At 39.9% G+C, this 22,446-nt stretch overlaps 1 pseudogene across 1 annotated transcript; it reads right to left on the bottom strand.

The window, feature by feature from the left end:
- Positions 1–1,327: 1,327 nt before the first annotated feature.
- Positions 1,328–22,194, bottom strand: LOC143533541 (auxin response factor 4-like; annotated as a pseudogene). The gene is made up of 7 exons (XR_013135375.1): positions 22,144–22,194; positions 21,315–21,433; positions 20,693–20,768; positions 20,439–20,607; positions 19,254–19,899; positions 18,412–18,602; positions 1,328–1,463 (listed from the first exon to the last, which is right to left on the bottom strand). The product of XR_013135375.1 is annotated as an auxin response factor 4-like (transcript).
- Between the last annotated feature and the right edge of the window lie 252 nt (positions 22,195–22,446).

Raw genomic sequence — 22,446 nt, 5'->3', positions numbered from 1 at the left:
TTTACCTTAAACTAATATATTTTTAAAATAATTTTATTTATATATCCATGTTATGGTTAAAAAGTTAATAGTTTATTAAATTAAATAATTTAATTATAAAATATTTAGTATAATTAAAATTGCTATTTAAAGAATGACGTGACGTGACGTGGGTGACAATGCTAAATAGTGGAAAATATGATGTTGCACTAGTTTCAAAAATTCAATAATAAATAAAGAGTGATGTTATGATAGTTTTAACGAAGTTGTAAGATTTTAGTTAAATCTAAAACAAAAGATTGCTACATAAAATTTGTTACATTTTTATGTAATAAACCTAAACTTTTACTACATATAATTCTTACATGCTTGTCACACTCAAATTTCTTTACTACATAAGTTAAAACTTCCATGGTCTTGTTAGTACAAAACACTTGCACAAACATACACTATAAACCCCTAGCACCACCATCGTCATGGTGACCGGAGAATTATTTCGTCGTGCCTATCAGTGACGACTTAGAGGTATCCACTACGGCCAGTGCTTCCTCCAAGCAACTGGTGTCATCACTAATCACACCACCACTCATTAGTTTCTCAACTTCTTCCATGGTGCACAGTGGCGGATCCAGGAATTTTCGATACGGGGGCACAAAATTTTATCGGGTAAAAAATGTGTCGGGTCAAATAGAATAGGGCCGGCCAACCATTTTGTAGGCCCACAGTGGAATGAACTTTCGAGGCATATGAAAGGATAAAAACTTTTAATCGGAGAGTCAAAATATACTTTTTATTTATATATGTTTCGCCAACTTATTGGCAATAGTCGATAATAACGGAGGGTCATATATTATCTTTTCCCTTTTTACATGATAATAATATTTTTTTAACTAACTAAATTATATTCTAACCAAATAATAATTTTTTTATAAAATTGTAAAGTAAAATATAAAAAGAGTGTTCATTCACAAGTATAATTAAATAAATCATAATATGAAACATAAAAATTAATAAAATGACAAAGTAAAATTAGAAGCTATAATCGGTAAGTCGGTAGGTGGGTGAATGGTAGGTTTGTAAGGCATATAATAAATAATACTATACCTTTTAATTATGGGATTATAAAGTTAGGTGTTTATAATACTATATCTTTTTAAACAACTCTAAAAAGTAAAAAAAGCAAGTATGCAGTTCTCTGTCTTTCCCATTCTCTCTTTCCTTTTCACAGTCGGCATCGCCGCCTCGCCGCACCGTCGCTGGTCAAGAACTCAGGTCCATGTAAATCCAAACGATAACCTACGATGGGCATGGCCGGCAACCGGACGGTGGGCACGAACTGATTGTTGAGTCATAATATACTAACGTGTACCCGTAGACGCGGCTCTCTGGCTTCCGGACGGTGGGCATCGTCCCACCGTTGTTCTGCCTTGAATCCGCCACTGATGGTGCATATGTGAATCTTTGTAGCCATCCTTGCAAACTCACTACATAAAATATATATTCATGGATTAATTTCTTTTAAAAGTTTTCTTTGAATACACATTGTAGCTTGAAGAGACTACGGTGCTGTTTGTTTTTCCTCAAAAGCACTTCTCCACCTCTTTTGTCTGCACTGAGAAGAGGGCGCGCAGACGTTGGGCTCTGCACTGTGTTTGTTTTTCCGAAGACGTTTCATTAAAAAACGTCTGCGCGCCTTCTTCTCCCAGAAGTGTTGGTATTGTTACTTCTCACCTCTTCTAACCAATTTCTTTCCATCTTTCTTATTCCATCAGACACTCCCAAACCCTAATCCCCTCATCCTCTCCACTGCCACCCAACTCACCCAACATCAACCTGTGACATCTGCCCAATTCGACCCGACCCAGGTACCCGTTTTCGAATCCGATTCTTTTTATGATTTAAATTTTGATTATTAATCTTTGTAAATTTAACATTAAATAAATTATATATATATATTTTTATATTACTTACTAATAATAATAATTTCTTTTCCGCCGACCCGTCCCTTTCTTCCTTCTCTCCGCCGTCCCGCCTCTTTTTCCTCTTGTCGCCGTCCCGCCTCCCTTTTTCTCTGTTGTCGCCGTCCCGCCCCTCTGCCTAACCTTTACGCCTTGAACCCCTTTTTCTCTCAAACTCTTTGCTTGTCCTTTGGTTCTTCCCGCCTAAGGATGTCTGCGCAGCTCCACGCGCCAGACTCCTTACAAGGAAGCCTGCGTGAAGACCAACTGTTCCTGCGATACGCGAGGCGAACTGTTCCCACAGCGCGCTAAGAATGGTAGTTCTTCCCGCGGCGCGCTAAGGATTATAGTTCTTCCCGTGGCGCGCTAAGAATTGTAGTTCTTCCCGCGACGCGCTAAGGATTGTAGTTCTTCCCGCGACGCGCTAAGGATTGTAGTTCTTCCCGCGGCGCGCTAAGGATTGTTCTCTGTCTGCCTTCGCCCTCGCGCGCAGCGCTCGAGTCTTCTCGCGCTAGACCTTAAGTCTTTTCTTCAGTTTAGGTCAGCCTGTATGCTTTTGAAATATCTTATCTTTGGTTTGAGCACTGTAGGTCAGTTCCGACATCTGTCCGAAAAGCCACTTTCGGCGCAGCATGCGCACCAATCCTATTGGTTGACAGAAAAAGTGACTGACATAATCTTTTGAAATCTTCTTTTACATGTCTTGAACAGTGCTTTATCTGACACCTCCCATGCTTTGATCTGTAACCTGTCAGCTTTTCCCCATCCCCTGCAGCTGCCGGCATATCTTTTTATTATCTTTTGCTTTTGGATTCTTGTGCTTTTTAATATTTTTTGCTTGATTTGATAAGATCTTTTCCCCTTTTTAAGGGATTGTGTTCCCTTGGGTTTTTCCTATAAATTAAGCTAATTTCTTGTTTATTAACACTACACACACTACACTTAAACACTCCCCAAATCTCTCTCCCTTTGCTCTCTGCCGTGATTCTTCTGCAACGCCACTCCTCTCTTTGCCTCCGTCTTCTCTTCTGTTCTGCCCAGAATCTCGGTAAAAAAATAATATATACATTTTGTTTTAATTTATTTAACTAACAAAAATCGATACTTACTGCATATATTCAAGACATAAAAACCAATCGTTAAACCAATAACCTCTTATTTATAGGTTAACTTGTGCTTGTTTAAAAGTTGGTTCTTGCATTATCTTTCAACACACCTTTTTCAGGTGAGTAATCTCGTACTTAATCCCCTTTTATTTTTAACGTTTTGGGATGTTCATGTGTTCGTACAACTTGAGTCTTAAACTTGTTTAAGAAATTTATGTGCGCAAAACCCCATGTGTTATGGACGTTTACTTGGCTGTTTATTTGTATGTGTGAATCATTAACCGCTTTGTTCGGCCTATTCCGAAGTTTTCATGGATCCATTAGATGAACACGGGTGTTTTGTTTACACATGCATGTATGATTATTTGTTTTTGTGCTCGAGTGGGAGCACGGATTGAACTATGAGCTATGATCTATTTAGGCTTGATCACAATCTGATTACACCCTATGTTAAACCCCAGTTAAGCACATGTTGCGCGCAGTATTTGTTGTTATCTATTTATATCTATTAAACTTGATTTCTCACCGACACGCAAGTGTTGACGTTTTATTTTAACACATGTTCAGGTTTGCTGTAGCTGCTTTTGGGAATCTCAAGGACACGTAGGATGTTTTCTTTTTCTTTGGACCTAAATTAAAATGTAACAAGACAAATTATGATATTTGAATATTTTGAGTTATGATATGATCTATGTTACTTTACGATTTGTGTTCTGCGCGTGCGCAATGAAAATGTATTTATTAAATATTGACACCCAAATAGTGTCACGAGTAATGAAACAATACGTGGCGCCCCGATGTATAATCCGCCATCGGTCGGGGTGTTACAGATTGGTATCAGAGCTCCGTGACTTTAGGATAGGTGGTTAGACGTAACGACCTAGAATACCTAAGAGTCCCTTTTCGCGCATGAGAAATATCTCATGTTTGCGCGCTATTGTTAATTACTCGATATTTATAAAATATGCTTGCGCATACGCAGCACATGATTTCGTGTTTTATCCGCGAACTTTCGATTTTTATTGTTAAATTTCAATTTATTTCTTTACTTACATATTCGTTTGTTGTTGGGATTTAGCATTGAAAATCCGAAAAGTCATGGTGATACATGAATAGTTGATTTTCAATCCCCATTAACTTTATGTTTTAAATTGAAGATTTGAAAAGTCATGGTGATACATGAATTGTCAATCTCCAATATTCATTTACTCGATATTTTAAATTGAGGATTTGAAAAGCATGGTGATACATGAATTGTCAATCTCCAATATTCATTTACTCGATATTTTAAATTGAGAATTCGGAAAGTCATGGTGATGCATGAATTGTCGATTTTCAATTCGAATTCATTACCTGTATTAAGTTTGCATTTAATTCATACATTACTTCAAAATTTGATAGCATTTAACTCCGCGAAACAAGCTTTGCGACGATATACTTTGCGCTAAAACGATTTCCCATACCAAGATATTAACAAAAACTAAAACTTTTATAGAATGCCTCCACTATCAGTTCGTCGTCATCAGAGGAGAGAAGCCGCGCGCAGACGTATGCAGCGTCGTTCCCAGGAAATGGCCGCCGCAATAGCCCAAGCCTTAAACCAAAATAATACCAACCCCTCCGGATACAATATTAAATCCTTTAATGCGGGTAACCCTCCGAAATTCACAGGGCTTGAAGGAGCCACCGTAATGCTCCAATGGCTCGAGAAAATTGAGAACACCTTCCTCCATACCCAATGCCCTCCAGACCGACGAACCTTATACGCCTCAAGTGTCCTAGAATCAAGGGCGCTTACTTGGTGGAACGGAGTAGCTCATGCGTGTGGCGCAGAGGCTGCTTCTAGCATGCTCTGGGAGGAATTCAAGGAACTTTTGACTAGAGAATTCTGCCCTCCCAACGAAATGAGGAATTTTGGAACTTGAAGCAGTACAGTGGCGAAGCGCGCGAGTACGCTACGCGCTTCCACGAACTAAGTTTGCTTGTCCCGCACCTAGTTACCCCTTCCCGCCGAGCCATCGAGAAGTTTCTTGGGGGTCTCCCCATGGAAATTCAAGATTCTGTATGGGCCAGGAACCCAGCAACCCTCTCTGACGCCATCGAGTTGGCCGCTGTGCTCAGCGACAACCATGTCAGGGCAGGAACCCTGTTCCTTCGGGGAGCCGAAAAGACCAAACTCACCAAGACTGTCCCAGAACCAACAGAAACCAAGCCAGAACCCTCAAACCGTAACAACCTCAAGCGTAGGCGCAGACCCAATCATCAAACCTACGCGCTTACCAACCCGCTCGTTGTCCAGCAACCTGCCTACCAACCTCCAGTATACGCTCCTAACCTACTGTCAACCTACCCAACACCCCCTGTAGTCCATAACTATGCCTTAACCAATCCCGCACTCCCTGCCCCGTCAACTAAGAAACCTTACACAGGAAACCAACCCTTTTGCCCAACCTGTAGACTTCACCATCCAACTCAAGTCCCGTGTCGACAATGTAACCGATGTGGCCGTACTGGTCACACTGCTGAGAACTGTAGAGTCCTTCCCGCCAACCCAATCGCGCAAACACCACCAACTTACCCGCTAAACCCACAACCAACATACCCTAATCCACGACCCAGGTCGTGCTATAACTGCGGTGACCCCAGTCATTTCCGGAACGCGTGCCCGAGACTGCAAGTACAAATTACCCAAGCTAACCCGGTTAACCAAATTTCAAACCAAGTGACGCGCGGACGAGCTTTTAATATAACCGCGCACCAAGCGCAAGCGAATAATGACGTGGTTAATGGTACATTTTTACTTAACGGGCAATATGCATCTATACTTTTTGATACTGGCGCCGATAGGAGTTTTATTTCTCGCGCATTTGAACAAAAACTTGCGCGACCGCGAGTAAACTTAAACGAAAACTTTTCAGTTGAATTGGCTAATGGTGAAACTATTTTAATAAACTCCGTGATCAAAGATTGCACGCTTAACCTTAATGAACATGATTTTCTAATCGACCTCATTCCCATGCCACTTGGAAGTTTTGATGTGATTATTGGTATGGACTGGCTCTCGCAAAATCGCGCCGAAGTAATCTGCGCCAAGAAGTTGATTCGCATTCCTCGGGAAAATGGTCAAGATCTTCATATCTACGGCGATAAACCATCTAACGGTCTTAAACTTATGTCATGCACTGAAGCCCGGAGACTTTTACGGAAGAAATGTGTCGCGTTCTTAGCTCATGTGGTCAAACCCGATGAAGGAAAGAAGAAACTTTCTGAAATCCCCATCGTGCGTGACTTTCCTGAAGTCTTTCCCGATGATCTTTCTGGTCTACCTCCCGCTCGGGAAGTCGAGTTTCGTGTTGATCTTGTCCCTGGTGCATCCCTCGTAGCCAAATCTCCTTATCGACTTGCACCCGCTGAAATGCAAGAATTAGCAAGTCAACTTCAAGAGTTGACCGATAAAGGATTCATTCGCCCTAGCTCTTCGCCGTGGGGTGCTCCGGTGTTGTTCGTCAAAAAGAAAGACGGTTCGTTTCGCATGTGTATCGATTACCGAGCTGAACAAGCTCACCATTAAGAACCGGTACCCCTTACCGCGTATTGACGACCTCTTTGACCAACTCCAAGGTGCCTCTTGTTTCTCCAAAATCGATCTCCGTTCTGGCTATCACCAGTTGCGTATCCGCGAAGAGGATATTCCCAAGACTGCCTTTCGAACCCGCTACGGTCATTTTGAATTCTTGGTCATGCCCTTCGGTTTAACCAACGCACCCGCTGTCTTCATGGATCTAATGAACCGGGTGTGTAGGCCTTTCTTGGACCAATTCGTGATCGTGTTTATCGATGACGTTCTGGTATATTCCAAAACCAAGGCCGAGCATGAACAACATCTTCTGTTGGTGTTGCAAAAGCTTTGAACCGAACAACTCTATGCCAAACTCTCCAAGTGTGAGTTTTGGTCTGATGAAGTACAGTTTCTTGGTCATGTTGTAAACAAGATGGGTATTCATGTCGACCCATCCAAAATTGAAGCAATCAAGAACTGGATTGCACCGTCCACTCCTACCGAAATCCGTTCCTTTTTGGGCTTAGCCGGTTACTACCGGCGATTCATTTCGAACTTCTCAAAAATCGCCTTGCCTTTAACAGCATTAACACACAAAGGCAAACCGTATATTTGGGGCTCGAAGCAAGAAGAAGCCTTTCAAACGCTCAAGCGAATGTTGTGCGAAGCTCCTGTTCTAGCGTTACCTGAGGGTACTGACGACTTTGTCGTTTATTGTGATGCCTCCAACCAAGGTCTCGGTTGTGTACTTATGCAACGAGGCAAGGTTATCGCTTACGCGTCTAGGCAACTCAAAATTCATGAAAAGAATTATACGACTCACGACCTCGAACTTGGTGCAGTTGTATTTGCCTTAAAAATCTGGAGACACTACCTCTATGGGACTAAGTGTATCATTTACACAGACCATAAAAGCCTTCAGCACATTTTTAATCAAAAGGAACATAACATGAGACAACGCCGATGGAACGAACTCATCAGCGATTACGATTGTGAGATCCGATATCACCCTGGAAAGGCTAATGTGGTAGCCGATGCGCTCAGCCGCAAACCCAGTCAACTCAACTGTATTTTGCAGCGCACGCAGCTTCACTTCGCGCCGATCCAAAACGATCTTGAATCGCGCATTCGCGACGCGCAACGCGCATCGATCAGCAAAGGCAACCTACGCGCCGAATTAGCGTGTGGTGCAGAAGCGCATCTAGTCCCTAACCTGAATGGAATTCTCTGTTATCTCAATCGCATCTGGATTCCCAATGATGAGAATCTTCGCTCTGTCATACTGAGTGAAGCGCACAAAACTCGGTATTCCGTTCATCCTGGTGCTGACAAAATGTACAAAGATTTGCGCCTTTCTTTTTGGTGGCCTGGTATGAAAAAGGATATTGCTGTGTTCGTAGCTAAATGCCTAACTTGTTCTAAGGTAAAAGCTGAACATCAACGCCCATCTGGTTTGCTCGAACAACCTGAAATTCCTACGTGGAAATGGGAAAGTATAGCAATGGACTTTATCACCAAGTTACCCTTGACCGCAAGCAAACATGATAGCATTTGGGTAATAGTGGATCGATTGACCAAGTCTGCCCACTTTCTGCCCATTCGTGAAACCTACCGTGTTGAACAACTTGCGCATCTTTATGTCAAAGAAATTGTTTGCCGTCATGGTGCTCCCTTGAGCATCATATCCGATCGCGATGGCCGTTTTATATCTCGCTTTTGGAAATCTCTCCAAACTGCGTTAGGAACTCGTTTGGACATGAGTACTGCATATCATCCTCAGACTGACGGACAGTCTGAGCGAACCATCCAAACCCTTGAGGATATGCTTCGATCTTGTGTTCTTGATTTTGGAGGTAATTGGGATTCACACCTACCTCTGATTGAGTTCTCTTATAATAACAGTTATCATTCCAGCATCGGTATGGCCCCATTTGAAGCACTTTACGGTCGAAAGTGCCGCTCGCCGATTTGTTGGAACGAAGTGGGTGAAGTTCAAATCACAGGACCCGAACTAGTTCAAGAGACAACCGATAAAATCGCCAAGATCCGTGATCATCTGCTGACTGCCAGAAGCCGACAGAAGAGTTACGCAGATCGCAGGCGGAAGCCTCTCGAATTTCTAGTTGGTGATCTTGTTCTCCTCAAAGTGTCGCCCTGGAAGGGTGTTGTCCGCTTTGGGAAGAAAGGTAAGCTTGCACCTCGTTATGTTGGTCCATTCAAGATTCTTGCGAGGGTGGGAAAAGTTGCCTACAAACTGGACCTGCCGCCCGCGCTCAGCAATGTGCATCCAACTTTTCATGTATCCAACCTCAAGAAATGTTTAGCTGACGAGAACCTCCACATACCACTTGATGAAGTTCAAGTTGATGAGTCTATGCATTTCGTTGAGAAGCCTGTTGAGATTATGGATCGCGAGGTAAAGCAAACCAAGCGCAGTCGCATCCCTATTGTCAAAGTTCGTTGGCAGTCCAAGCGCGGAGCCGAGTTCACTTGGGAAAGGGAAGATCAAATGAAGATCAAGTACCCGCACCTTTTCTCTGCGCAACCTGCTTCGAGATAAATTTCGGGACGAAATTTCTTAAAGTAGGGGAGACTGTGACATCTGCCCAATTCGACCCGACCCAGGTACCCGTTTTCGAATCCGATTCTTTTTATGATTTAAATTTTGATTATTAATCTTTGTAAATTTAACATTAAATAAATTATATATATATATTTTTATATTACTTACTAATAATAATAATTTCTTTTCCGCCGACCCGTCCCTTTCTTCCTTCTCTCCGCCGTCCCGCCTCTTTTTCCTCTTGTCGCCGTCCCGCCTCCCTTTTTCTCTGTTGTCGCCGTCCCGCCCCTCTGCCTAACCTTTACGCCTTGAACCCCTTTTTCTCTCAAACTCTTTGCTTGTCCTTTGGTTCTTCCTGCCTAAGGATGTCTGCGCAGCTCCACGCGCCAGACTCCTTACAAGGAAGCCTGCGTGAAGACCAACTGTTCCTGCGATACGCGAGGCGAACTGTTCCCACAGCGCGCTAAGAATGGTAGTTCTTCCCGCGGCGCGCTAAGGATTATAGTTCTTCCCGTGGCGCGCTAAGAATTGTAGTTCTTCCCGCGACGCGCTAAGGATTGTAGTTCTTCCCGCGACGCGCTAAGGATTGTAGTTCTTCCCGCGGCGCGCTAAGGATTGTTCTCTGTCTGCCTTCGCCCTCGCGCGCGCGCTCGAGTCTTCTCGCGCTAGACCTTAAGTCTTTTCTTCAGTTTAGGTCAGCCTGTATGCTTTTGAAATATCTTATCTTTGGTTTGAGCACTGTAGGTCAGTTCCGACATCTGTCCGAAAAGCCACTTTCGGCGCAGCATGCGCACCAATCCTATTGGTTGACAGAAAAAGTGACTGACATAATCTTTTGAAATCTTCTTTTACATGTCTTGAACAGTGCTTTATCTGACACCTCCCATGCTTTGATCTGTAACCTGTCAGCTTTTCCCCATCCCCTGCAGCTGCCGGCATATCTTTTTATTATCTTTTGCTTTTGGATTCTTGTGCTTTTTAATATTTTTTGCTTGATTTGATAAGATCTTTTCCCCTTTTTAAGGGATTGTGTTCCCTTGGGTTTTTCCTATAAATTAAGCTAATTTCTTGTTTATTAACACTACACACACTACACTTAAACACTCCCCAAATCTCTCTCCCTTTGCTCTCTGCCGTGATTCTTCTGCAACGCCACTCCTCTCTTTGCCTCCGTCTTCTCTTCTGTTCTGCCCAGAATCTCGGTAAAAAAATAATATATACATTTTGTTTTAATTTATTTAACTAACAAAAATCGATACTTACTGCATATATTCAAGACATAAAAACCAATCGTTAAACCAATAACCTCTTATTTATAGGTTAACTTGTGCTTGTTTAAAAGTTGGTTATTGCATTATCTTTCAACACACCTTTTTCAGGTGAGTAATCTCGTACTTAATCCCCTTTTATTTTTAACGTTTTGGGATGTTCATGTGTTCGTACAACTTGAGTCTTAAACTTGTTTATGAAATTTATGTGCGCAAAACCCCATGTGTTATGGACGTTTACTTGGCTGTTTATTTGTATGTGTGAATCATTAACCGCTTTGTTCGGCCTATTCCGAAGTTTTCATGGATCCATTAGATGAACACGGGAGACCTATCGTTTACGGTTTTCTTGTTTTGTTTACACATGCACGTATGATTATTTGTTTTTGTGCTCGAGTGGGAGCACGGATTGAACTATGAGCTATGATCTATTTAGGCTTGATCACAATCTGATTACACCCTATGTTAAACCCCAGTTAAGCACATGTTGCGCGCAGTATTTGTTGTTATCTATTTATATCTGTTAAACTTGATTTCTCACCGACACGCAAGTGTTGACGTTTTATTTTAACACATGTTCAGGTTTGCTGTAGCTGCTTTTGGGAATCTCAAGGACACGTAGGATGTTTTCTTTTTCTTTGGACCTAGATTAAAATGTAACAAGACAAATTATGATATTTGAATATTTTGAGTTATGATATGATCTATGTTACTTTACGATTTGTGTTCTGCGCGTGCGCAATGAAAATGTATTTATTAAATATTGACACCCAAATAGTGTCACGAGTAATGAAACAATACGTGGCGCCCCGATGTATAATCCGCCATCGGTCGGGGTGTTACACAACCCGTCGCTCCACTGCCGCCCAACTCTCCCACCGCTGCAACCCCATCTCTCCACTGCTCCAGCGCCGCCGCAACCTGCCGCTGCCGCTCTACTGCTCCAGTGCCGCCCCACCGCTGCAACCCCGCCGTCCTCTATTCCCCCATATCAGGTTTAATTTCATACCTTTTGTTACTATTGATGTTTGGTGTGTAGGTTCTGTTATTATTGAGTTTGGTGATTTTAGGGTTTATTGAACCAGATTATGCTATCTCGTAGTGGTTAATACATGTTTTGATTGATTTTGGTGATTGTTAGGGCTTATTGAACCAGAGTGTGTGTTTGTTTCTCTCGTGGTAATGAATACGTGTTTTGATTGTTATTTTTATGCTATAAACATTTTCATGATTTTACTTGATAATTGTTGCTATGTTAGGCGTTAGTTTGTGGAAAAGATAATTGCTTTGAAGTTACTTGAACTGTGAATGCTAGCTAATATATCAAACATTAACTTGTTATATGTCTTCTGAGATTAGATTAGATTAGATTTAGAATAGTTTTGGTAGTCTGCAGTTATTAAAAAACAAACAGTCTTCTTGTTGCAGACTGCAGAGTTTTGGTCCACCTCTTCTGCTACAGATGTTGGCAGATGTGGTTTCGCAGTCTTCTGACATTTTACCTCTGAAAAACAAACAGCACCTACGTCTGGCCAGGCCCAGTCAGAGAGACCAAAAAGTCTAGCCCGGTCCAGCCCAACAATACCCTGGGCACTCCAGACAAAACCTAGGGTCAAGGGCTGACCTGTCCTTGTCAACCTGAGTGCTACAGAGCTGAAGTGGACCTGATCTTGGAGGGAAAAGAAGGTCCAATAGATAATGACCAGCTCCCTGTTGAAGTCAAAGGACCAGCGGATAATAGAGGGAGCCTGAAGAGTAACAGTCTATAGGGAGATTCTCCCTGGACCCTATATATATTGTATACATTCCTTTTGTAATGCCAAGTTAAGGAGAAATGAAATAATACACTCACTTTGCATGGTCATCAAGAGTCACCTCACACACTAACACTCGAGCACTCATAATCAAACAGTCATTTCAATTGGGGTTTTTACATTCTTATCTTCCTATTGGCTTGATCATCATTCTCACTAAAACCCACCATCGAACTCTCACACAAATTATGTCCGGTTCAATTAGGGTTTCAACATTGGCGCCGTCCGTGGGACCTTCTTTATTGAAGGTCTCACCAAAACCTTGGAAGAAGGGATGATCAAAGCCTGGGAGGAATACCACTATTGTTTTCTTCTGGCTCAGGTGACGACCACCATTAAATACGCTGCCGCCGTCATTGTCTCGCCGGCAAAAGGTTCTTGTTGTCTGTCCACTGTTTCGATAAACAAGTGTCAACCCGGTTCAGATTCTTCGGCGTTTTTCCATGGCCGGAATCTTTCTCCGGCTTTTCAAAATATTCCGTGAAGTCAAAAAATCTTGAAATATTCTCCGGAGAGTCTTAAAAAAAAGGGCAAGAATCTTGAAATACTCTCCGGAGAGCATGTATCGAAGAGCAAAAGCGAGAAGAAAATGACAAACGCCTACACGATATTTGGATCTACAAACGTCCGATTGGCAAAATCAAGGAGCAAGCTCAACTTTGAGCCCCTTCTTCTTAAATTTGAGTCATTTCGGCTCAGTTTGGAGCCCCCTCCGATCGCGGTCAAGCTTATTTCGCTCAGGATAACTAGTCTTCTAGGTGGATCATGTCCAAGGAACAACAAAATCTTGCTAATATTTCTCAAAGATTCCTTATTACGGCTATGGGAACACCTCACCAATTGGGTTTCATCAGGTATGCATTACCTTGACAGGGTGTGTAGGTTATAGGACATCAAGACACCAAAAGCTAATTTTGTATTCAAATAATTAGTATGATACAAAGGAAACATAAAGAAAATCAAACTTCATCATCATTTTTACCTATATATAAGAAAATTAATAAAAAGAGAGAGAGAGAGAAATAAAAGAAAGAAAGAATAAACTATTTGATAAAAGAGTTACACATGGTATTTGATATCAACAAGTCAAATCTTACATATCATAGGGTAGAAAGAAAAACATAGCTTTTAACTTTGGCTATTTTGATAGTGACAAATAAAAGCTAGAGTTGTTCATTTAACTTTTGTTATTATTTCTAAATTCATACTTCTATTGTGAGAAACAAAAAAGATATTAAATAATATGTTCCTACTCTATTAGAGTTAATATGAGATTTTTTTTATTTTTTGGTTGGAATTTGGAAAGGAAAACAATCAAGTTAGCCATATCTTGATAGAGAACACAAGATTTATTGGGAAGAGGAAAACATTAAAATAAACAAGTGAAGGGAAATGTGAGTTATAAGTATGAGGAGCCTTGGTTTTGGAGAAAGTATGTGTTAACCTACATGCTAGGCTTTATAATATACATTTAAAAGAAAAAGCACTATCCTCGTGATTATTCCATTTTTTGTCACTACACATGGATGATTAAAATAGAATGAAATAAAAGAGTGTTGGGAAGTCCACTTTTTTAAACAATGATAATTTTTTTTTGATGTGGCTTAACCCACAGACGTATATCTTTTAAGACAATTCATACATACCCTGTGCATTGTAAAACTTCACAATAAAATTTTGAAGGAAGGCCCCTTCCCAAGGGGTGTCATGGGACATTTACTTTAATATGAATGCCCTTGTGATTCAAAACAAAGCCCTCGAGCCCCTTCCCAAGGGGGTGTCCTGGGACATTTACTTTAATATGAATGCCCTTGTGATTCAAAACAAAGCCCTCGAGCCCCTTCCCAATGGGGTGTATTGGGACATTTACTTTAATATGAATGCGCTTCTTGTGATTCAAAACAAAGCCCCCGAGCCCCTTGCCAGGGGGTGTCCTGGGACATTTACTTTAATATGAAGGCCCATCTTGGGATTCAGAACAAACTCGCTTGCTAAATAACTCCCCCAAAGTAACTCTCCCAAAGCAAGGTCCTTTGCGGGACCATCTCCTAAAAATGAAGCCCCCTACTGAGCAATTGCTCCAGAACTAACCCCCCTTACTAAATAACCCCTCAAGAGCAAACCCCCCGTGCAATATAATTCCTTTAGAAAAAGGCCCTTGCTAAACAATCCTTCTTACCAAAACCCCTTCCAAGACAAGCAAGTCATAACAGAGCCTCCTTCCAAGGAGGATACCTCATTTCAAGACAATCCATATATAATGATGCTCCTCCCAAAACAATCCCTTCATTACAAACACTCCTCCCATACAATCCCTACTAAAGCCCCTTGCCATATTTTAAGAATCTTTTTCAAAGAAGAAAATTTCCTTTCCAAGGGAGGAGGTATTTAAAAATTCCCTCCAAAAAAGAAAGTATCATTTGGGCAAGGGTTCCCTGCAAAGGAAAACAACCTCTTCCAGATTTTCCTTCTTAAGAAGAGTAATCACTTTCCAATTAATGAAGTATTTGAAAAGTTTTTCCTCATGTGGAAGGAGAGCCTTCCACAACAACATCTCATATTACAAGGTATTCGAGAAACCCCTCATGTAAGGAAAGAGAGCATTCTACAACAACTTTTTGCATTACAAGAATTTTATCTGAAGGAGAATAATCCCCTCCAAGGGATGGAATGTTTTAAGGGTCGACATATGTGAAAGGTCAATTCCATTCAGAAGGAACCCTCCCCCATACACCAGCATGGAGCTGGGGGACTAATTTGATATTTTATCATTGTGTTGTGGGTCTTCGTCATTGAAGTTTATTTAACACGACAAGAGGGACCCCGTTCATCAGTTTCTATGCATGAAGACGTATCTCATAAAGAGATCACCATTTTAGAGAGACTTCCAAGGAAAATAATTCCCTTCCAATGAATGAGAAGAAGAGTTCCCTTCTAAAGACTGACAAAGTCGCTATGAAAGGAAAAAAGCCTCATGAGTTAACACTTCACATTCCAAAAATTTTCCATGGAGAAGTACCTTTCATATCCCTATTATCTATTATAAGAAGCGAATGAGCCCCTACCAGTAGCCCCTTCCATCATCTTCATGTGTAAGATATCTAATATGTATTAAAACTAATTATGCTTTTTATATTTATGATTAACAAATATAATTGGTCGACCATACTTACAATTCCCCCAGATGGGATAAAGCTCTCTAAAAGAGGCACCATACTTATAATTCCCCAAGATAGGATAAAGCCCTCTAAGAGAGGCACCATACTTATAATTCCCCCAGATGGGATAAAGCCCTCTAAAAGAGGCACCATACTTACAATTCCCCCAGATGGGATAAAGCCCTTTAAAAGAGGCACCATACTTACAATTCCCCCAGATGGGATAAAAGCCCTCTAAAAGAGGCATCATACTTAGAATTACCCCAGGTGGGATAAAGCCCTCTTTAAGAGGCACATCACTTATAATTCCCCGTTAATGGGAAAATGACATCAATGCTCCTTCACAAGTGTGAAAGGAAGGCCTGGCTGAGGGGCTTGGATCCGTATACAAAATTAACCTAATCCATTAGGTTCAATGCTTATAATTACCCCCATGAAAAATAGCCCCATCTATGAGGCTCAATAATCATAATTCCCCAAGGGAAAATAGCCCCTTCTAAGACTCTTAGAACTTATACCTCCCCCAAGTGGGACATGGCCCCTTGTATGAGGCTCACAACTTATATATTTCCCATTAAATGGGACATCATACATATACCCCCCCCCCCTAAAGGGGGAAAGACAATCGAATCATATTCACAACGAGTGAAAGAAAAGACCGACTACAAATTGATAGCTAACCTACTACATCCACCTCACAGGTGAAAACCTTATAATCAACATCATGATACACCCGCGAGCAAGAGGAGAAATATATAGAAGTAAGTCAAATCATCATGATTAACGTCGATGGTTTGATACATTTTCATCATATATTATCACATTGGAAATTGTTTGTGTCTTCGTTTCTATGTCCACTACTAGTAAAGCAAGAATAGCAAGATCATTATTAAAGTCTGTTAGTGGGTTTCTAACAACTTTAGGAGGGTTGTTCAATAAGAAGAAAGAAATTACATAAAACTAACCTAACTACCCAAAAGAGAAAACTTAATCTTTTCTTGGTTATGCTAAAGAAACTCGGGTTCAAAGTCCCTTATCCCAATCATAAATAATTAGCATAAGGGACTGGCGGACTTGAAGAGATAATTACAGAACGGGGCCCATTGTGTGGGGATGAGCGTATAATGCTTGGTCTTTATTTCATCCCATAACTTCGCCATCTCAACCTTACTGGGCCCAAATCTGATGAGTCAAATGGAATCAACCCATTGTGTTTATGGCTTACTCATCCTTTATTATATAGAAGAGGGACTATGTAGATTAAACTACCAAGAGAACTGGGTCAGGCTCATGGGAACTAAATATCATCTACCTCAGCCAGGTATCGAAAAAGGATCTTGTCCGAAACTAGCCCAATGAATGAGTCTAAAAGGGATGAACCTATCCCGTATGTTATGAGAAAGATGAGTTGGGACTACATGAGAAAGCCTCCTATGAAATGGGTCTCCGTCCCATAAATGGGACCAAGTCAAGAAAGCCCAGGAGAAACCAAGATGCATGGAGAGTACTAGTTACTCCAACCAAACATCCTACCAATTAGATAATAAGGAGATAGGAAATGTAAATTTCAAAGTAGGAAAGAGGAACCAACAATCAAGAGAAAGGCAGACGATTCGAAAGATATCATGACATCTTGAGGGAAACATGAGAGGCTTTTTCATAAATGTCGTCGACTCAAGTGTGGGCCAGTAATGGACTGAAAAGATAAAAGGGGATTAGATAATATAAATCAAAGAAAGATAAGGATGAGCCGGGTCGGGGCTTAGTCTATCACCTTTATCATGAGCTATAAGGATAATAGACAGGGAAGACTTGAAGAGGTTACCTTTGAAATGGGTTCTTCAAATGATAAGATAAATAGGTCCAGTAGGAAACACGAGCTCAAATTAAGGATGGCTAAAGTAAGGAAGCCTAAGTCAAAGAGAATAATGGCCCAGGAGAAAGCTCCTAGGTCACAACCCATCAAGTGAAGAACATGATACCCAGCCCAAGAAAAGAGGCCCAAGGACAAAGGGTATAATAAGATGAAAGACCAAGTCAAAGGGGTCAGAAATTACTTTGCACCTGACTTGGGGGGGGGATCCCAAGGCACGCATGCTCCAGGAGATGAGGCAATATCCAGCGGATAAAGGGAGGCCAGCTACAGCCTAGGGGGAAGAGAAGAAAGGGAATACTGGAGAGAAAGGGAAAGACGGGCTTGGACTAAGTCTATTATCCTTGTCAACCTGAGTGCTATAGAGCTGAAGTGGACCTGATCTTGGAGGGAAAAGAAGGTCCAATGGATAATGACCAGCTCCCTGTTGAAGTCAAAGGACCAGCGGATAATAAAGGGAGCCTGAAGAGTAACAGTCTATAGGGAGATTCTCCCTGGACCCTATATATATTGTATACATTCCTTTTGTAATGCCAAGTTCATGAGAAATGAAATAATACACTCACTTTGCATGGTCATCAAGAGTCACCTTACACACTAACACTCGAGCACTCATAATCAAACAATCCTTTCAATTGGGGTTTTTACATTCTTATCTTCCTATTGGCTTGATCATCATTCTAACTAAAACCCACCATCGAACTCTCACAAAAATCATGTCCGGTTCAATTAGGGTTTCAACATAGCTCATTGCTACAAGTAACTGATTTTATTTTATTTACTATGAAAATGAACAAATACATTTACTTTTAAAAATTTAATGATAGGGTTATTTTATTATATGATCAAGTTATTAAACTTTAAAATAACTTTTAGTTTTTAGTTACTTTTAAAAAAATTCTAACCATTCAATCATTCAAAAATAAATTTCAAAACTCGTGTGTGAATTCAACAAAAGTCTATTTTTTTAACCACTCTTATATTCTAAGACCATTCTTTTATCGATTTTTGACACACATAAAAGTTTAAAGTAACTTGTATCTTGTGCGTTCAAATTCAAAAATTGATTTGATTTGAACTTAAGTCGTTTAAATAGTGTATGAAATAGTTGTACAATGTTCATAAGGACTTACTCCTATGGATCATCCCCGACAACCATCATGTCGTTTTCTTCATCGGTATATAGCAACTGCCACACACCATCTTGACTAGTCAACACGCCTTCCATGTGAAATAGAGATTCGAGTTCACTAAATAACTCATGATAACTTGACATTTTTGAGAGATCAATGGCCCTTCCAACTTTGTTTTCTTGTTTGTGAACCTTCATATGGAAAAAAAGAATTGTAACCAAAACTTTCTATGTGACAAAAAGGTCGTATCTCATCTAGAAATGCAATTTTGACTCTTTTCCGATAATAAACTTTAAGAAACTAACTAAACGAGAAACATTCCCAACGTGATAATGGATCAAAATTTTTAAGGATGATGTATGCAAAGGCCATGTCACATTTGTCTAAGTATGAAATCTGGTTTCATTTCTACTAAATCTGATAAAAACATGTCGGATGATAAAAATGCTTTCAGATTTTTTTTTTGAAATAAATCAATTTTAACTTATTGCGTATTGAGACATCTTCAATGTACTTTTATATTTAAAAGAATTCAATGGTATTTTCGTCATCCAATAACTTTTTAGCTTAAACTTATACAACTAAATTTAAATATATTCGGAGTGATATATATATTAGTTCATATCATTTTTGATATACGGGTGAGCTTATTAATAAATAAACTTACTTAAGTGCACTTGAGTTATATCACCCAAAATTTACCATCATACTTTTTAATTATATTTAGAAAACTAATTAGTTATAACATATATCAAACAAGCCCGACCCGACTCGACCTGACCAGACGAGACCGTTTGACACCTCTAGTTAGTAACTTGTACACTACAAGTAACAAATTTTACCTTAATGCAACTTCTTTTACTTAGATTTTGATGACCTTCCATTAATGGTAAAGCTCCATTCAACTGAAAACCAAATAATTTACAACTACTACCATTGCTATCAGAACCACCACCACCACCATCATTTTTCTCCGAATTACCTTCAATGATCGGAGTCGGGTCAACGTTTGTTTTCCCGAGGTCAACGGGAGCTTGAAGTTGTAGCTTTAGCCCATTAACAATATTATGATCTCTTGTAAGCCCATTTCCAAAAATGGGCCGACTAATTGGGAACCCAATTGTGGGTATGACAGGAGCCCGACTCATTGGGAAAACCCAAGTGGATAAAAACCCGTTTGGTTGGGCCCACCACTGGTTCTTGGTGGGCCCCAAGGCTCGGTTAGAGATTTGAACGAGCAAATTTCTTGACCTTGCAAGACCGTTGGGAATCTAGTGTTGTTTGATCCCAAAATGGTCGGGTTAGTATTGGTGACAGCGTTTGTACTTTTTCCCGTTAATAATATAGGGTTTGGAGAAAAACCCATGTGCATTGAGGGTTGTACTCTGAAGGTTAACGGGTTGTACATCTTACCAACATTATTTTCTTGACCTTGCAAGACCGTTGAGGATCTTGTTGACTCCTCAAAGTCTAAACATCCACCCCATGCTACAAAAAAAAAATAACAATTATAATTAAATATTCTAAAGAAGCAAAAAAATAACTTACAACATTCTTAGTCTAAAACCCGGGGTGAAAATTTCCGTCATAAAAATAATCGGGTTTTGGGTTGGCATGCTCAATTAAACAGGTTGTGTTCCGGTTGACATGTTTAGCCCATTTAGTTAAACAAGTTAACCCCCTAGCCTGTTTTAACCCATGTTTTACAACCCACCGGCTCAATTAACACGCTCACAACTTGGTTATCACCCATCAATCTGTTTGACACGTTCAAACAAATGAGCTAAAGGGTAATGTTTGGATTACACGATTTATAGTATGTGCATATTAGGGTGGATGTTTTTGACATGAATAAATATATGGTTGTGTTTAGGTTGAACAATTCAACCAGCAACCTGTCCACCCAACACGACTGGACACCCTAGTCAAAACTGGTCATGTTGACCCGAAACATCCCCAATTTGATTCATTCATAAGTAAACGGGTCAAGATCTTTTTAGTGTTACATAATCAAGAAAATTACATACCAGCAGCAACAGGGTGTTCAGATGGAGTTGAGTGAAGATTTTCCTTCAGTTTCTTGAATCTTAAAGATGACTGAATGCTTAAAAGCGGCATAGAAGCACCCGAAAGATCAATCTCCCACGGAGATATTCGTTCTTGATTATTGTTTCCAACATCTTCATCCCACCTCACCTGTTAAATAGACCAAAAACATTAAAAAACAAACAAACAGATGTAAAGAAACTAGTTTCTTTCTATAAAGTTAAACGCGAAGTACCGTTAAACATCTCCATTTCGATTTAGGCCATTTGTAAGGATCCATGTCACTAACACCAATCACAACACCTCTAAACCTGCAAGAAAATGATCAAGATTTACATTTAAGCACCAGCAAACATAAAGGTGGTATCTTTGTATCAAAAGTTACTACAGGAGGCAAAAAATAGGCGGGTTGACCCAAAACACTTCTTTTAAAGAAATTATAAATCTTTTCTAAATACTTAGTATGTCGCAGATATCGTTATACAAATTACATTATTTGATTAATAATCTAACTCTTTAATAAAATAATTTGAGGAGGCTTTATGCATTGGAAACTCTTCTTTTGCAGCAACTACAAATCTTTTCTACATACTTGTTATGTTAAATATTGTTATACGAACTGCATTATTTCATTTATTATCTAACTTTTTAATATAACTTATGAGGCTTTATGCATTGGAAACTTGAAGTTAGTAAATATGAACCATAAAGTTCAGGTGATTTTTGATTCATTTGGCATGTTTCCTTTTTAACTGCTTTTAGTGATACTGATATTTTACCCGTTTGACGCGTTAAGGGAAAATTATAAACAGACACATTAAGAAGTAAATGGGTCATCATTGCTATCTCAAAGATACCTTCTTTCAGGAGATTCGTCCACACTGAATCTCATCTTGAACCTTGTGCCAATTGTGATCATATTGCTGATGCAGTTCATATATTTCGCGTAAGGAACAACAACATCGGCTCAATTAGACTTGCATCATTATAAGTTTGGATTAACAAATGAGCAAAAGGGGTTTGTTAGTTATGCATTAGAAAAACTGATTATGTGATACCGAACACGAAGATCAGATAATCAGTTGTAATCTTTCACATAATTAGTTGTTTGAGTGTTTCATAAGTATTAATAGATAATAAAAAAAAAACTCTTATTTGTTGTTTAAGTGTTGTATTTATGTTAACAACTTTTTTTATTGTATCTATTATTTTTTTAATAAAAAGGGTATTTTGGTCATATCTGGAAAACTAACCGAAAATATCTAACAGAGTTAGTGTCATACTGTCATGACAAAAATAGTTAAACTAAGAAAAATTCCCATTTTGGAAAGAAGGCGTTAAAATGGTCAAACCACAAGGTCGAAAAACGAACTTAAATCTTCCAATAATCATCTTTGTTACTTATGAATTGGTTTGGTTGCAATTGATATGACAGTAACAATCCGAAATCATTATTATCTGGCCCCTAAGTAATCTAATAATCAGTTTAATAATGCACATCCAAACAACACCTTAATGACCTTAGAATTTACCTAGGACTGTAGAAAACATCAAAAGTAGTGTTGGTAGATATTGCATTAGCTACAGGGGCAAACATGTCCATGAAAAAATTTGAGTCGGGCATAATTGCTTCGGGAAGAAAATGTCTTGGTCGAGTAGCTCTTCGAGTTCCCAACCTTAGCTCACCATCTTTGCCTCTAAAATAACCATAAAAGTGTAATAAAAACCAAACACCATTGTAGACCTTTTAAGTTAACATTTTTGGTCATGTTACTACTAGTTCACTGTTGACCACACTAAAGTTACAATAGAGGTACTCGGGTTTAGACCGACTGATGCATAAGCCTTTGCCCTCTAAGGCTGCTCTCCACTCCTCAAGCCTTCATTTAGGTCTTGTAATTTACTCTCCATCATCAGCCCAATATCATAGGCGAACAAGAAGCATCATGGTATCGTATGGTGGATTGACTTCAACAATTCATCTAATAT

The sequence above is a fragment of the Bidens hawaiensis genome, unplaced genomic scaffold, assembly GCF_021521415.1.
Source record: "Bidens hawaiensis isolate Kalapana, Puna unplaced genomic scaffold, B.hawaiensis_p1.1 tig00009774_1, whole genome shotgun sequence".
Classification (NCBI taxonomy): Eukaryota; Viridiplantae; Streptophyta; class Magnoliopsida; order Asterales; family Asteraceae; genus Bidens; species Bidens hawaiensis.
This window is presented reverse-complemented; position numbering and strand designations above follow the sequence as displayed.